This window comes from Pseudophryne corroboree, unplaced genomic scaffold (assembly GCF_028390025.1).
Source record: "Pseudophryne corroboree isolate aPseCor3 unplaced genomic scaffold, aPseCor3.hap2 scaffold_149, whole genome shotgun sequence".
Taxonomy (NCBI): domain Eukaryota; kingdom Metazoa; phylum Chordata; class Amphibia; order Anura; family Myobatrachidae; genus Pseudophryne; species Pseudophryne corroboree.
In genome coordinates this window covers 513,917-528,140 of record NW_026968120.1, presented here as the reverse complement: position 1 = coordinate 528,140, position 14,224 = coordinate 513,917, and the positions used below count along the sequence as shown (strand labels likewise).

Below are 14,224 nucleotides of genomic sequence, written 5' to 3'. Positions count from 1 at the left end.
TAGCCTAAGAAGCAGAGCCTATCAACTCACAGAAGTAGGTGTGCATCTCTCCCCTCCGCCCCTCGATGCAGGGAGTCTGTTGCCAGCAGGCTCCCTGAAAATAAAAAAATCTAACAAATATACTTTCTGTCAGGAAACTCAGGAGAGCTCCCTGAAAAGCACCCAGTCTCCTCTGGGCACAGTAGTAAACTGAGGTCTGGAGGAGGGGCATAAAGGGAGGAGCCAGTGCACACCCAGATCTAAAGTCTTTCTTAAAGTGCCCATGTCTCCTGCGGAGCCCGTCTATCCCCCATGGTCCTTACGGAGTCCCCAGCATCCTCTAGGACGTAAGAGAAAAATTATGCTGGCAGAAAAATCCAATTGAGTGATTAAACAGCTCCAGAGCTGCTCTGTAAGGCAAGTAAAAGGGTGTGGGCCCTGCAGCACTACCTGTAGTTTGCATTGTGCATTGGAAGCCTAGTTTGCTGTCTGTTTCCACTTCTTTTTTCTTGAGCCCCTCCCGTCTATACCCTTGTGCACTATCCTGACTTCTCCTCCCGTCTGCTTACTTTGTGCCTTCCAATGCACAATGCAAACTACAGGTAGTGCTGCAGGGCCCACACCCTTTTACTTGCCTTACAGAGCAGCTCTTGAGCTGTTACAGTGCCCAGCTGCTGCAAGAAATCAGCGTGAATGCTTCAGGGGCTGGGGCATGGCCAACATGAGCCCCACACCGAAGGAGGGTGGGGGTGTTTAATGCGAACTAGGGGTCTCGCACAATGCGAACTACAGGTAGTGCTGCAGGGCCCACACCCTTTTACTTGCCTTACAGAGCAGCTCTGGAGCTGTTACAGTGCCCAGCTGCTGCAAGAAATCAGCTTGAATCCTTCAGGGGCTGGGGCATAGCCAACATGAGCCCCACACTGACGGAGGGTGGAGGTGTTTAATGCGAACTAGGGGTCATCCAAGTGCCGCAAAAGGCCGCCATGCCCTGCACGCCCCTTTTCTCTTTTCATATGCAGACGAGGGTTGAAGCCAACTTTGACCCACTGCTTGGATGACATCGCCATATGCAAATCCATCTGCTGCAGGCCTTCCCCCAGGAATGCTTGCACTAGTTGTTGCATTTGGTTTGTTGTTTGGGGGTGCTTCAGTATTAGGCAGCCTTCTGCCCTCCCATGTTCATCTGAAAATATGTGTTCTCCCTGCAGTTGTTGTCCCCAGATGAGAGTTCCCTTGTGCTGCCTCAGTTGAATCTCCTTTACTTGACAGAGATGTGCCTGAGCAGCGGCCCTCCCCAGCCCTATCCCAAATCATACTTATTTTGCATCGGAGATACCATGGTCATGAAGACTGTTCTCCCAGGGTGCGGTTCATTCATTGCATTCTGGGTATGCTGACCCCTGTGATTTCCCCAAATGTGGGAAACTCGACTGCATTATTTAATGCGAACTAGGGGTCATCCAAGCACCGCAAAAGGCCGCCATGCCCTGCATACCCCTTTTCTCTTTTCATAAGCAGACGAGGTTTGAAGCCAACTTTGACCCACTGCTTGGATGACATCACTTGCTGCCTTTCCAATGAAGCAAGTTTAATTTAATAATAGGTGAAAAACCATCCCTACAAAGGTGTTAATCAGAGACTTGGCTTTGTGGACACTTTTCAGAGAACAAATTTGTTAGTATAAAAATAAAGCCAGAAAATGAAGAGCTGTTTAATCACTCAATTGGATTTTTCTGCCAGCATATTTCTTTTTCTCTGCAACCCACTGCTAAATTGTTCTTCCTAGCTGTTTTTATAAAATCACTGAATCAAATCTAACTCTGATTACATTAGAGAAGGCCAGGTACCCTACACCATAACAGGGGGTTTGAAATTTTGACTTGTCTACTTAAAGATCACCAAAATCTGATAACAAGGTCAATTAAGTCCCTTGGTGGGATTGAACCACCAACCTTTTGGTTAATAGCCTTACACACTAACTGCTTGCGCCACAGCGACACTTTGCAAAAGAACATACTGACAAAGGCTAATAAGCATTCATCTAGAACGATTCCTAGAAACATTTTAAAAAGTCAATAATGTGGAGAGTTTTTGTAAGATGTTTCTTCCATCAACCAATGAAGAAACACATTGGTACTTTCCCATGATGAGTGAGTGCTTCAGGATCTCTTGCACTTACATGTGCAGCAGAGTACTGCAATGGAAAAATGCTGGGCCCATAACCCAGAGGTAGGCAGATTGAAACTATCCTCTGCTATATGCATTTTTTTTGTTAATTAAAGTAATCCAAAACTGGGATTGATATTTTTGCTCTTTTATTTTTACTTAAAGTACAATAACTTTTACCATTTTAATTTGTTTTAATAGTATATTGACAGTATTGTTTTCTTTCAAAAATCCTATTAATTTTCTTTACCCGATTATTAAAATGGTAATTGACAAAAACAAACTACATTGTCACCAGAAGAGCAATACAAAATGTACAAGTGATATAGTAAAATCATCTTTCCAGCTTGAATTTCAATGATGCATTGGGGCAACGATTTTGTGAGAAACATCTTCACCCTTAAATAAAGATGTTCTTAATTCCTTACCTGTGTGCTAATTAGATATCACCTTGTTTTCACATTAAACAGACTTCCACATGAGAAAACAGCAAAGATGCAGTGGCGTTAATGTTTCCTGGTGTCAACCTGTATTATTTCCGTAGATATTGAAATGAGGATGCATCTTGCTGCCTTTCCAATGAAGCAAGTTTAATTTAGTAATAGGTGAAAAACCATCCCTACAAAGATGTTAATCAGATACTTGGCTATGTGGACACTTTTCAGAGAACAAATTTGTTATCATAAAAATAAAGCCAGAAAATGAAGAGCTGTTTAATCACTCAATTGGATTTTTCTGCCAGCATTTTTCTTTTTCTCTGCAACCCACTGCTAAATTGTGCTTCCTAGCTGTTTTTTTATAAAATCACTTAATCAAATCTAACTCTGATTACATCAGAGAAGGCCAGGTACCCTACACCATAAGAGGGGGTTTGCAATTTTGACTTGTCTACTTAAATATTACCAAAATCTGATCACAAGGTCAATTACGTCCCTGGATGGGATTGAACCACCAACCTTTTGATTAATAGCTGAACACACTAACCGATTGCGCCACAGAGACACTTTGCGAAAAGTACATACTGACAAAGACTAATAAGCATTCATCTAGAACGTTTCCTAGAAAAACTTTAAAAAGTCAATAATCTGGAGAGTTTTTGTAAGATGTTTCTTCCAGCAACCAATGAAGAAACACATTGGTACTTTCGCATGATGAGTGAGTGCTTCAGGATCTCTTGCACTTACATGTGCAGCAGAGTACTGCAATGGAAGCATGCTGGGCCCATAACCCAGAGGTAGGCAGATTGAAACTATCCTTTGCTATATGCATTTTTTTTTTGTTCATTAAAGTAATCCAAAACTGGGATTGATATTTTAGCTTTTATTTTTACTTAAAGTACAATAACTTTTACCATTTTAATTTGTTTTAATAGTATATTGACAGTATTGTTTTCTTTCAAAAATCCAATTAATTTTCTTTACCCGATTATTAAAATGGTAATTGACAAAAACAAACTACATTGTCACCAGAAGAGCAATACAAAATGTACAAGTGATATATTAAAATCATCTTTCCAGCTTGAATTTCAATGATGCATTGGGGCAACGATTTTGTGAGAAACATCTTCACCCTTAAATAAAGATTTTCTTAATTCCTTACCTGTGTGCTAATTAGATATCACCTTGTTTTCACATTAAACAGACTTCCACATGAGAAAGCAGCAAGGATGCAGTGGCGTTAATGTTTCCTGGTGTCAACCTGTATTATTTCAGTAGATATTGAAATGAGGATGCATCTTGCTGCCTTTCCAATGAAGCAAGTTTAATTTAGTAATAGGTGAAAAACCATCCCTACAAATATGTTAATCAGATACTTGGCTTTGTGGACACTTTTCAGAGAACAAATTCGTTAGCATAAAAATAAAGCCAGAAAATGAAGAGCTGTTTAATCACTCAATTGGATTTTTCTGCCAGCATATTTCTTTTTCTCTGCAACCCACTGCTAAATTGTGCTTCCTAGCTGTTTTTTTTATAAAATCACTGATTCAAATCTAACTCTGATTACATCAGAGTAGGCCAGGTACCCTACACCATAAGAAGGGGGTTTGAAATTTTGACTTGTCTACTTAAAGATCACCAAAATCTGATAACAAGGTCAATTACATCCCTGGGTGGGATTGAACCACCAACCCTTTGATTAATAACCAAACACTAACAGATTGCGCCACAGAGACACTTTACAAACGTACATACTGACAAAGGCTAATAAGCATTCATCTAGAACGTTTCCTAGAAAAACTTTAAAAAGTCAATAATCTGGAGAGTTTTTGTAAGATGTTTCTTCCATCAACCAACGAAGAAACACATTGGTACTTTCCCATGATGAGTGAGTGCTTCAGGATCTCTTGCACTTACATGTGCAGCAGAGTACTGCAATGGAAAAATGCTGGGCCCATAACCCAGAGGTAGGCAGATTGAAACTATCCTCTGCTATATGCATTTTTTTTTGTTAATTAAAGTAATCCAAAACTGGGATTGATATTTTTGCTCTTTTATTTTTACTTAAAGTGCAATAACTTTTACCATTTTAATTTGTTTTAATAGTATATTGACAGTATTGTTTTCTTTCAAAAATCCACTTAATTTTCTTTACCCTATTATTAAAATGGTAATTGACAAAAACAAACTACATTGTCACCAGAAGAGCAATACAAAATGTACAAGTGATATATTAAAATCATCTTTCCAGCTTGAATTTCAATGATGCATTGGGGTAACGATTTTGTGAGAAACACCTTCACCCTTAAATAAAGATTTTCTTAATTCCTTACCTGTGTGCTAATTAGATATCACCTTGTTTTCACATTAAACAGACTTCAACATGCGAAAGCAGCAAGGATGCAGTGGCGTTAATGTTTCCTGGTGTCAACCTGTATTATTTCAGTAGACATTGAAATGAGGATGCATCTTGCTGCCTTTCCAATGAAGCAAGTTTAATTTAGTAATAGGTGAAAAACCATCCCTACAAAGGTGTTAATCAGAGACTTGGCTTTGTGGACACTTTTCAGAGAACAAATTTGTTAGCATAAAAATAAAGCCAGAAAATAAAGAGCTGTTTAATCACTCAATTGGATTTTTTTGCCAGCATATTTCTTTTTCTCTGCAACCCACTGCTAAATTGTGCTTCCTAGCTGTTTTTATAAAATCACTGAATCAAATCTAACTCTGATTACATCAGAGAAGGCCAGGTACCCTACACCATAACAGGGAGTTTGAAATTTTGACTTGTCTACTTAAAGATCACCAAAATCTGATAATAAGGTCAATTACGTCCCTGGGTGGGATTGAACCACCAACCTTTTGGTTAATAACCATACACACTAACTGATTGCGCCACAGCGACACTTTGCAAAAGTACATACTGACAAAGGCTAATAAGCATTCATCTAGAACGTTTCCTAGAAACATTTTAAAAAGTCAATAATGTGGAGAGTTTTTGTAAGATGTTTCTTCCATCAACCAATGAAGAAACACATTGGTACTTTCCCATGATAAGTGAGTGCTTCAGGACCTCTTGCACTTACATGTGCAGCAGAGTACTGTAATGGAAGCATGCTGGGTCCATAACCCAGAGGTAGGCAGATTGAAACTATCCTCTGCTATATGCATTTTTTTTTGTTAATTAAAGTAATCCAAAACTGGGATTGATATTTTTGCTCTTTTATTTTTACTTAAAGTACAATAACTTTTACCATTTTAATTTGTTTTAATAGTATATTGACAGTATTGTTTTCTTTCAAAAATCCAATTAATTTTCTTTACCCGATTATTAAAATGGTAATTGACAAAAACAAACTACATTGTCACCAGAAGAGCAATACAAAATGTACAAGTGATATATTAAAATCATCTTTCCAGCTTGAATTTCAATGATGCATTGGGGCAACGATTTTGTGAGAAGCATCTTCACCCTTAAATAAAGATTTTCTTAATTCCTTACCTGTGTGCTAATTAGATATCACCTTGTTTTCACATTAAACAGACTTCCACATGAGAAAGCAGCAAGGATGCAGTGGCGTTAATGTTTCCTGGTGTCAACCTGTATTATTTCTGTAGATATTGAAATGAGGATGCATATTGCTGCCTTTCCAATGAAGCAAGTTTAATTTAGTAATAGGTGAAAAACCATCACCACAAAGGTGTTAATCAGAGACTTGGCTTTGTGGACACTTTTCAGAGAACAAATTTGTTAGCATAAAAATAAAGCCAGAAAATGAAGAGCTGTTTAATCACTCAATTGGATTTTTTTGCCAGCATATTTCTTTTTCTCTGCAACCCACTGCTAAATTGTGCTTCCTAGCTGTTTTTATAAAATCACTGAATCAAATCTAACTCTGATTACATCAGAGAAGGCCAGGTACCCTACACCATAAGAGGGGGTTTGAAATTTTGACTTGTCTACATAAAGATCACCAAAATCTGATAACAAGGTCAATTACGTCCCTGGGTGGGATTGAACCACCAACCTTTTGGTTAATAGCCTTACACACTAACTGATTGCGCCACAGCGACACTTTGCAAAAGCATATACTGAAAAAGGCTAATAAGCATTCATCTAGAACGTTTCCTAGAAACATTTTAAAAAGTCATTAATGTGGAGAATTTTTGTAAGATGTTTCTTCCATCAACCAATGAAGAAACACATTGGTACTTTCCCATGATGAGTGAGTGCTTCAGGATCTCTTGCACTTACATGTGCAGCAGAGTACTGTAATGGAAGCATGCTGGGTCCATAACCCAGAGGTAGGCAGATTGAAACTATCCTCTGCTATATGCATTTTTTTTGTTAATTAAAGTAATCCAAAACTGGGATTGATATTTTTGCTCTTTTATTTTTACTTAAAGTACAATAACTTTTACCATTTTAATTTGTTTTAATAGTATATTGACAGTATTGTTTTCTTTCAAAAATCCAATTAATTTTCTTTACCCGATTATTAAAATGGTAATTGACAAAAACAAACTACATTGTCACCAGAAGAGCAATACAAAATGTACAAGTGATATATTAAAATCATCTTTCCAGCTTGAATTTCAATGATGCATTGGGGCAACGATTTTGTGAGAAGCATCTTCACCCTTAAATAAAGATTTTCTTAATTCCTTACCTGTGTGCTAATTAGATATCACCTTGTTTTCACATTAAACAGACTTCCACATGAGAAAGCAGCAAGGATGCAGTGGCGTTAATGTTTCCTGGTGTCAACCTGTATTATTTCTGTAGATATTGAAATGAGGATGCATATTGCTGCCTTTCCAATGAAGCAAGTTTAATTTAGTAATAGGTGAAAAACCATCACCACAAAGGTGTTAATCAGAGACTTGGCTTTGTGGACACTTTTCAGAGAACAAATTTGTTAGCATAAAAATAAAGCCAGAAAATGAAGAGCTGTTTAATCACTCAATTGGATTTTTTTGCCAGCATATTTCTTTTTCTCTGCAACCCACTGCTAAATTGTGCTTCCTAGCTGTTTTTATAAAATCACTGAATCAAATCTAACTCTGATTACATCAGAGAAGGCCAGGTACCCTACACCATAAGAGGGGGTTTGAAATTTTGACTTGTCTACATAAAGATCACCAAAATCTGATAACAAGGTCAATTACGTCCCTGGGTGGGATTGAACCACCAACCTTTTGGTTAATAGCCTTACACACTAACTGATTGCGCCACAGCGACACTTTGCAAAAGCATATACTGAAAAAGGCTAATAAGCATTCATCTAGAACGTTTCCTAGAAACATTTTAAAAAGTCATTAATGTGGAGAATTTTTGTAAGATGTTTCTTCCATCAACCAATGAAGAAACACATTGGTACTTTCCCATGATGAGTGAGTGCTTCAGGATCTCTTGCACTTACATGTGCAGCAGAGTACTGTAATGGAAGCATGCTGGGTCCATAACCCAGAGGTAGGCAGATTGAAACTATCCTCTGCTATATGCATTTTTTTTGTTAATTAAAGTAATCCAAAACTGGGATTTACATTTTTGCTCTTTTATTTTTACTTAAAGTACAATAACTTTTACCATTTTAATTTGTTTTAATAGTATATTGACAGTATTGTTTTCTTTCAAAAATTCACTTAATTTTCTTTTCTGTGTGCTAATTAGATATCACCTTGTTTTCACATTAAATAGACTTCCACATGAGAAAGCAGCAAGGATGCAGTGGCGTTAATGTTTCCTGGTGGTAGTGGGGGACTGTGTTTGTGCTTTCCTCTGGTCAGCTCTGGTAAAAGTCAGATTTCTTTGTCTCAGATCTTCCTCTAGCCTTGTTCTTCTTTCGAGAGTTCCCTTGTGCTGCCTCAGTTGGATCTCCTTCACTTGACAGGGGCGTACCCGAGCAGCGACCCTCCCCAGCACTAGCCCAACTCCTACTTACCTGCCAGGTGAGATACTATGATCATGAAGGTGCTTCTCCCAGGGCAAGGCTCACCCATTGCACTCTGGGTGTGCTGCTCCTGCGATTTCCCCAAATGTGGGAAACTTGACTGCATAATTTGTGTTTCCCCTGGTCGGCTCTCGTATAATTCAGATCTCTTTGTCTCAGGTCTCTCTCCAGCCTAGTTTGCTGTCTGTTTCCACTTCTCTTTTCTTAAACCGCTCCCTTCTATGCCCTTGCGCACCTTAATTAAATCTAACTCTGATTACGTCAGAGAAGGCCAGGTACCCTACACCATAAGAGGGGGTTTGAAATTTTAACTTGTCTACTTAAAGATCACCAAAATCTGATCACAAGGTCAATTACATCACTGGGTGGGAACCTTTTGGTTAATAGCCCATGTAAGTGCAAGAGATCCTGAAGCACTCACTCATCATGGGAAAGTACCAATGTGTTTCTTACAAAAATTCTCCAGATTATTGACTTTTTAAAGTTTTTCTAGGAAACGTTCTAGATGAATGCTTATTAGCCTTTGTCAGTATGTACTTTTGCAAAGTGTCGCTGTGGCGCAATCAGTTAGTGTGTATGGCTATTAACCTAAAGGTTGGTGATTCAATCCCACCCAGGGACGTAATTGACCTTGTTATCAGATTTTGGTGATCTTTAAGTAGACAAGTCAAAATTTCAAACCCCCTCTTATGGTGTAGGGTACCCAGCCTTCTCTGATGTAATCAGAGTTAGATTTGATTAAGTGATTTTATAAAAAACAGCTAGGAAGCACAATTTAGCAGTGGGTTGCAGAGAAAAAAAATTATGCTGGCAGAAAAGTCCAATTGAGTGATTAAACAGCTCTTCATTTTCTGATTTTATGTTTATGCTAACAAATTTGCTCTCTGAAAAGTGTCCACAAAGCCAAGTCTCTGATTGGTTTTTCACCTATTACTAAATTAAACTTGCTTCATTGGAAAGGCAGCAAGATGCATCCTCATTTCAATGTCTACTGAAATAATACAGGTTGACACCAGGAAACATAAACGTCACTGCATCCTTGCTGCTTCCTCATGGGGAAGTCTGTTTAATGTGAAAACAAGGTGATATCTAATCAGCACACAGGTAAGGAATTAAGAAAATCTTTCTTTATGGGTGAAGATGTTTCTCACAAAATTGTTGCACCAAGGCATCATTGAAATTAAAGCTGGAAAGATGATTTTAATATATCACTTGTATATTTTGTACTGCTCTTCTGGTGACAATGTAGTTTGTTTTTGTCAATTACCATTTTAATAATAGGGTAAAGAAAATTAAGTGGATTTTTGAAAGAAAACAATACTGTCAATATACTATTAAAACAAATTAAAATGGTAAAAGTTATTGTACTTTAAGTAAAAATAAAAGAGCAAAAATATCAATCCCAGTTTTGGATTACTTTAATTAACAAAAAACAATGCATATAGCAGAGGATAGTTTCAATCTGCCTACCTCTGGGTTATGGACCCAGCATGCTTCCATTACAGTACTCTGCTGCACATGTAAGTGCAAGAGATCCTGAAGCACTCACTCATCATGGGAAAGTACCAATGTGTTTCTTCATTGGTTGATGGAAGAAACATCTTACAAAAACTCTCCAGATTATTGACTTTTTAAAGTTTTTCTAGGAAACGTTCTAGATGAATGCTTATTAGCCTTTGTCAGTATGTACTTTCGCAAAGTGTCTCTGAGGCACAAACAGTTAGCGTGTTCAGTTGTTAACCAAAAGGTTGGTGGTTCAATCCCACCTAGGGACGTAATTGACCTTGTTATCAGATTTTGGTGATCTTTAAGTAGACAAGTAAAAATTTCAAACCACCTCTTATGGTGTAGGGTACCTGGCCTTCTCTGATGTAATCAGAGTTAGATTTGATTAAGTGATTTTATAAAAAAAACAGCCACGAAGCACAATTTAGCAGTGGGTTGCAGAGAAAAAGAAATATGCTGGCAGAAAAATCCAATTGAGTGATTAAACAGCTCTTCATTTTCTGGCTTTATTTTTATGCTAACAAATTTGTGCTCTGAAAAGTGTCCACAAAGCCAAGTATCTGATTAACACCTTTGTAGGGATGGTTTTTCACCTATTATTAAATTAAACTTGCTTCATTGGAAAGGCAGCAAGTGATGTCATCCAAGCAGTGGGTCAAGGTTGGCTTCAAACCTCGTCTGCTTATGAAAAGAGAAAAGGGGTATGCAGGGCATGGCGGCCTTTTGCGGTGCTTGGATGACCCCTAGTTCGCATTAAATAATGCAGTCGAGTTTCCCACATTTGGGGAAATCACAGGGGTCAGCATACCCAGAATGCAATGAATGAACCGCACCCTGGGAGAACAGTCTTCATGACCATGGTATCTCCTATGCAAAATAAGTATGATTTGGGATAGGGCTGGGGAGGGCCGCTGCTCAGGCACATCTCTGTCAAGTAAAGGAGATACAACTGAGGCAGCACAAGGGAACTCTCATCTGGGGACAACAACTGCAGGGAGAACACATATTTTCAGATGAACATGGGAGGGCAGAAGGCTGCCTAATACTGAAGCACCCCCAAACAACAAACCAAATGCAACAACTAGTGCAAGCATTCCTGGGGGAAGGCCTGCAGCAGATGGATTTGCATATGGCGATGTCATCCAAGCAGTGGGTCAAAGTTGGCTTCAACCCTCGTCTGCATATGAAAAGAGAAAAGGGGCGTGCAGGGCATGGCGGCCTTTTGCGGCACTTGGATGACCCCTAGTTCGCATTAAACACCTCCACCCTCCGTCGGTGTGGGGCTCATGTTGGCTATGCCCCAGCCCCTGAAGGATTCAAGCTGATTTCTTGCAGCAGCTGGGCACTGTAACAGCTCCAGAGCTGCTCTGTAAGGCAAGTAAAAGGGTGTGGGCCCTGCAGCACTACCTGTAGTTCGCATTGTGCGAGACCCCTAGTTCGCATTAAACACCCCCACCCTCCTTCGGTGTGGGGCTCATGTTGGCCATGCCCCAGCGCCTGAAGCATTCACGCTGATTTCTTGCAGCAGCTGGGCACTGTAACAGCTCAAGAGCTGCTCTGTAAGGCAAGTAAAAGGGTGTGGGCCCTGCAGCACTACCTGTAGTTTGCATTGTGCATTGGAAGGCACAAAGTAAGCAGACGGGAGGAGAAGTCAGGATAGTGCACAAGGGTATAGACGGGAGGGGCTCAAGAAAAAAGAAGTGGAAACAGACAGCAAACTAGGCTTCCAATGCACAATGCAAACTACAGGTAGTGCTGCAGGGCCCACACCCTTTTACTTGCCTTACAGAGCAGCTCTGGAGCTGTTTAATCACTCAATTGGATTTTTCTGCCAGCATAATTTTTCTCTTACGTCCTAGAGGATGCTGGGGACTCCGTAAGGACCATGGGGGATAGACGGGCTCCGCAGGAGACATGGGCACTTTAAGAAAGACTTTAGATCTGGGTGTGCACTGGCTCCTCCCTCTATGCCCCTCCTCCAGACCTCAGTTTACTACTTTGCCCAGAGGAGACTGGGTGCTTTTCAGGGAGCTCTCCTTAGTTACCTGACAGAAAGTATATTTGTTAGATTTTTTTATTTTCAGGGAGCCTGCTGGCAACAGACTCCCTGCATCGAGGGGCGGAGGGGAGAGATGCACACCTACTTCTGTGAGTTGATAGGCTCTGCTTCTTAGGCTACTGTACAGCATTAGCTCCAGAGGGATCGGTACGCAGGTCTCACCCTCGCCGTCCGTCCCAGAGCCGCGCCGCCGTCCCCCTCGCAGAGCCGGAAGATAGAAGCCGGGTGAGTATGAGAAGAAAAGAAGACTTCAGAGGCGGCGGAAGACTTCATGATCTTCACTGAGGTAACGCACAGCAGTAAAGCTGTGCTCCATTGCTCCAATACACCTCACACACGGCAGTCAGTGTAAGGGTGAAGGGCGCAGGGGGGACGCCCTGGGCAGCAATATAGACCTCTCTTTGGCAAAATAAATATATATGCAGCTAGGCACTGTATATATATATAAGAGCCCCCGCCATTTTTTTACTATATTTGAGCGGGACAGAAGCCCGTCGCTGAGGGGGTGGGGCTTCTCCCTCAGCACTCACCAGCGCCATTTTCTCCACAGCACCACTGAGGGGAAGCTCCATGGACTCTCCCCTGCTTATACCACGGTAGAAAGAGGGTCTTAAAGAAGAGGGGGCACATAATTAGGCGCATATATATATGGAAATACAGCGCTACTGGGTAAACATAAAATGATTGTGTTTTTTTCCTGGGTCATATAGCGCTGGGGTGTGTGCTGGCATACTTTCTCTCTCTGTCTCTCCAAAGGGCCTTGTTGGGGAACTGTCCTCAGATAAGAGGATTCCCTGAGTGTATGGTGTGTCGGTACACGTGTGTCGACATGTCTGAGGTAGAAGGCTCTCCTAGAGAGGAGCAGGAGCAAATTAATGTGGTGTCTCCATCGACAACGCCGACACCTGACTGGATGGATATGTGGAATGTTTTAAGTGCTAATGTAAACTTATTACACAAGAGATTAGACAAAGCTGAAGCTAGGGAACAGTCAGGGAGTCAACCCATGCCTGTCCCTATGTCGCAGGGACCTTCGGGGTCTCAAAAGCGCCCACTATCCCAAATAGTTGACACAGATACCGACACGGATTCTGACTCCAGTGTCGACTACGATGATGCAAAGTTACAACCAAAATTGGCTAAATGTATTCGATATATGATTATTGCAATAAAAGATGTTTTGCACATCACAGAGTCCCCTGTCCCTGACACGAGGGTACACATGTATAAGGGAAAGAAACCTGAGATAACCTTTCCCCCCTCACATGAGTTGAACGAATTATGTGAAAAAGCTTGGGAATCTCCAGACAAAAAGCTGCAGATTCCCAAAAGGATTCTTATGGCGTATCCTTTCCCGCCAATGGACAGGATACGGTGGGAATCCTCCCCTAGGGTGGATAAAGCATTGACACGCTTATCCAAAAAGGTAGCGCTGCCATCCCAGGATACGGCTACCATCAGGGACCCTGCTGACCGCAAGCAGGAGGTTACCCTAAAGTCCATTTACACACATTCTGGTACCTTACTCAGACCGGCAATTGCGTCGGCCGAGGTTGTAGCGCGGTGGCAGCATGGACAGATACCTTATCAGCAGAGATTGAGACCCTAGATAAGGATGCTATGTTATTAACCATAGGGCATATAAAAGATGCTGTCCTATATATGAGAGATGCTCAAAGTGACATTAGTCTACTGGGTTCTAGAATAAACGCTATGTCGATTTCTGCTAGACGAGTCCTATGGACCCGGCAATGGACAGGTGATGCCGACTCAAAAAGGCATATGGAGGTTTTACCTTACAGGGGAGAGGAATTGTTTGGGGAAGGTTTCTCGGACCTTGTCTCCACAGCTACAGCTGGTAAATCAAATTTTTTGCCTTATATTCCCTCACAGCCTAAGAAAGCACCACATTATCAAATGCAGTCCTTTCGATCACAGAGAAACAAGAAAGTACGAGGTGCGTCCTTTCTTGCCAGAGGTAAGGGCAGAGGGAAGAAGCTGCACAACACAGCTAGTTCCCAGGAACAGAAGTCCTCCCCGGCCTCTACAAAATCCACCGCATGACGCTGGGGCTCCGCTAAAGGAGTCCGCCCAGTTGGGGGCACGTCTTCGAGTTTTCA

At 40.9% G+C, this 14,224-nt stretch overlaps 1 non-coding gene and 2 pseudogenes across 1 annotated transcript; 2 read left to right on the top strand and 1 right to left on the bottom strand.

Annotated features, from left to right (window-relative positions):
- Window positions 1–1,294: 1,294 nt before the first annotated feature.
- On the top strand, window positions 1,295–1,473 carry LOC134998604 (U1 spliceosomal RNA; annotated as a pseudogene).
- A 7,049-nt stretch (window positions 1,474–8,522) lies between these two features.
- Window positions 8,523–8,685, top strand: LOC134999185 (U1 spliceosomal RNA). Its single transcript, XR_010201346.1, has one exon. It is a non-coding gene; the product is annotated as a U1 spliceosomal RNA (small nuclear RNA).
- A 2,065-nt stretch (window positions 8,686–10,750) lies between these two features.
- On the bottom strand, window positions 10,751–10,929 carry LOC134998585 (U1 spliceosomal RNA; annotated as a pseudogene).
- Window positions 10,930–14,224: the final 3,295 nt, after the last annotated feature.